This window comes from Silene latifolia, chromosome X (assembly GCF_048544455.1).
Source record: "Silene latifolia isolate original U9 population chromosome X, ASM4854445v1, whole genome shotgun sequence".
Taxonomy (NCBI): domain Eukaryota; kingdom Viridiplantae; phylum Streptophyta; class Magnoliopsida; order Caryophyllales; family Caryophyllaceae; genus Silene; species Silene latifolia.
Genome location: NC_133537.1, coordinates 250,894,544 through 250,898,202, shown reverse-complemented (window position 1 = coordinate 250,898,202; position 3,659 = coordinate 250,894,544). Strand labels below are relative to the sequence as shown.

The 3,659-nt window shown below is 38.7% G+C and overlaps 1 non-coding gene across 1 annotated transcript; it reads right to left on the bottom strand.

The window, feature by feature from the left end:
• Positions 1-2,049: 2,049 nt before the first annotated feature.
• On the bottom strand, positions 2,050-2,156 carry LOC141625805 (small nucleolar RNA R71). The gene has a single exon (XR_012535558.1). It is a non-coding gene; the product is annotated as a small nucleolar RNA R71 (small nucleolar RNA).
• Positions 2,157-3,659: the final 1,503 nt, after the last annotated feature.

Here is a 3,659-nt window from a genome sequence, read left to right as displayed (position 1 = left end):
GCCACCCAGCCGCTCGTCCAGCAGCTCCCCAATCCGCCCGTCCTGACCCTTGGACGCTCGGATTGTACTCCAGATGGGCACGTCCTCTTCTTTCTTCATTTGAGATGCGCATATTTTTGGAAGACTAGCTAAAAGGAGACCCGCATCTTTTATTGAGAGGAGCGAATCCTCAAGGACTTAATCGTCATTTAAGCCCTTAGTAACTCTAATTTGTGCACCTAATCCCTACTATAAATACCCCATTAGTCTAATTATATTATCATGTTCTTTTTATCAATCTTTAGTGTAGTTTATATTATTCTAATATCTCTTTAATCTTGCAATCAACTTCTAATCAAATATTAATACAAATCTCATTTCCTTAATTTCTCTTTTGTTCATCTTTTATTTTGGGTAATTGAAGATTATTTGGGTTTATTGGGAGATTGACAACCTTCCATCAATCATCAAGTACTACTTTTATTCTTTGCATTATTATTTTGGAATCATCATTAGGTATAACTCTCTTAATCCCTTTTTAATTATTGTTAATCATCTTCATTTATTCATCATGCTTTGCTTTGTTAATATGATTGACAACCTTGTTAACATGTTAAACTTGATAATGAGTGAGTAGTTTTCTTAACTAGGGTTAATGAGTAATTAGGGGAAACCAACATGGGGGATGATTCATGCTTAATTTAATATGTTTTCATAATTTATTTGCTTGCTTGTTGTGATCTCAACTTATGCACATGTTATGTTTGATGAAATGCGAGCCTATGAATCCTTGCATTTTTTACCCATCACCTACCTTTTCAATGAGACTCGTAAGAGATAAACCAACTCGAGTCTCATTAGACCATGCATATAGTTGAGTGGGGAGGATTAACTCGACTTGTAGGTGTTGTAAAATCTAATCGATTCGGCTCCGGGACCCAAACCTTCCTAGCTAGGATTGTAAGATATAAACCAACACGATCCTATCACAACAATAATTGCTTGCTTATAATTTGAGAATATGTTTGTATGATCAATTTCCATGAATCCCCTATGAACCCATGACACCCTAGTGCTTTTAATCAATTGTTTACATCTCATTTTAGTCATCTTGCTTGTTTACTTTAATTGTTATTTAGTTTAGTGATCTTCTTATCTCAACCCAAATTGTGACACCCCTAGACACCACTACTTGCAATCGAAAATCCTTCATCAATACCCGTCCCTTGGGATCCGACCTTTACTTCCCTCTTTACTAATAGTAGAGTTGTTTGTGAAGTTATAAATATTGTTTTGGTGGAGGTGCTCCTAACGACAAGTAACCGAAATCTAAGCTCAAAGCGACCCGACCAAAAATGGTGCCGTTGCCGGGGACAGTGTTAACTTGATTTGATTTTCTTTGATTGTTATTAGTTGTGTCTTTCTTTGCCTTGGGGAAGTAAAACTCCTCAAGGTTTGTTCTAATTGTTTTCGAGTTGTTTGATATTTTGCATGTCTAGAAGATCACAAGGTAACTTGTTACCCATTGATCACAAAATTGAAAGGACTTTGACAACCAATAGAAGACTTGCTAGAAACACTTTGAGAGGTATTGGTGAGGTTGTAGATATTCAACCAAACACTATTGAGTTCATCAACCCTTTTTCAAGAGAAGGTGAGGAGAACCCAACACAACATCAATCACACAATCAACCCACAATGCCTAAATTTTCATCACATTCCGTACCAACCGAGGAGAACCTACCCAATGGTACTCCCACACCACAACACTTAACCGGAAATTTCATTGCAAAATCCGCATTTATCCAATTAGTCGAAAGAAGCCAATTTGGGGGGATGCCTAGTGAAGACCCTCATTCCCACATGGAAACTTTTTGTGACTATTGTGATGCAATTTCACAAACCGGAGTGACTCAAGACCAAATTCGATGGGTATTATTTCCGTTTTCTATAATTGGCACCGCAAAACAATGGTTGAAAAGCCTTGATAAGGCTACTCTTGGAATTGACTCTTGGATGAAGTTGGTTCTAGCTTTCTACAAAAAATTCTACCCTCCGGAAAAGACTAACATGCTAAGAACTCAAATTACGGGTTTTAAGCAAAGGGATGAAGAATATTTGTATGAGGCTTGGGAGCGATTCAAAGGAATTTGTCGCTCATGTCCTCATCATGGACTTAGCGAGTGGTTCTTGGTACAACAATTTTGGAATGGTCTTTATGAAGACTCAAGAAACATTCTCAACATGGGATCAAATGGTATGTTCACCGAAGTTGACGATAATCAAACTTGGAACAAGATTGAGGAAATGGCGGTCCATAATTCACAATATAGTAGACCTCGCAAGGCTAGTAGAGGAGGAAAGCATGAAGTGGACTCTATTACTCAATTGGGTGCTCACCTTAGTGCTCATATTGATACCATCAACTTGAAGTTCGAGAAGGTTATGGCTAAACTTGAAGAAGCCTCAAAATCAACAAAGCATCATGTTAATGCCATGGTGGCATCTTCATCAATCCCAAGTGGGATATGTGAGAATTGTGGAACTTTGGGACATGACCAAAGTGAATGTAGGGGAACAAATGAACAAGTGAATGCTTTTCAAGCATACAAAAGTGGTACCCCTTATTCCAACTATTACAATGAAAACACCAAATTTCACCCAAATCTCTCATACAAAAGCCAAAATGTTCAAAACCCTCAACCAACATACACCCCACCTCCCATGAGAAACCAAAATCAAAGACCCTTTTACAACCAAAACCAAGGTTATCACAATCAAACTCCATACAATCAACAAAATGACCAAGGATTTGATGTTCAAAAAGCGGTCCTCCAAATGCAAAAGAATCAACAAGAATTTTTCACTCAAATTAAAAAAGATAGCCAAGCAAAAGACATCACCATCAATAACATCCTAGCCCACACAAAAATGTTGGAAACTCAAATGACCCAACTAGCATCTTCAAACTCTCAAAGACAAAAGGGGCAATTACCACCTCAAAGTAATCCTCCAAGACATGAAACGGTTAGTGCCATTCACTTGAGGAGTGGTACGAGATATGAAGGACCAAAGAAGCAAGTTGAGGATGAAGTTGTGGAAGCTAGTGACAAGGAAAGAGTTGTGCAAAACTCTAGGGAAGAAGAACCCACCAATCAAGAAGTTTCAGAGAAAAGTGAAGAAAAGGCCAAAGAAAAGGAGCCCATTGTAATTAGACTTCCATTCCCGAGTCGTCAAGCTAAGCCTAAGTTTGATAACCAACTTGGAAAATTCATGGAGATTGTGAAGAATTTAGAAGTCTCGATTCCTTTCACGGAATTGATCAATCACGTTCCGGCCTATGCAAAGTACATGAAGGACATCCTTACGAAGAAGAAATCAATCCGGAAGCTGGAGACTATTGGCTTCACTAAGGTGAGTAGTGCCATCCTTCAAGGGAGTTCACCTCCAAAACTCAAGGATCCGGGAAGTTTCTCCATTCCATCCACTATTGGTGACACTACAATGAACAACGCTCTATGTGACCTTGGGGCAAGTGTTAGTGTCATGCCATATTCGGTTAGCAAGAGGCTAGGAATGGGAGAACTCAAATGTACCAACATCACGCTTCAAATGGCGGATAGATTAACAAAGACACCTTTAGGGGTATGGGAAGATGTTCCCGTGAGAATTGGAAAATT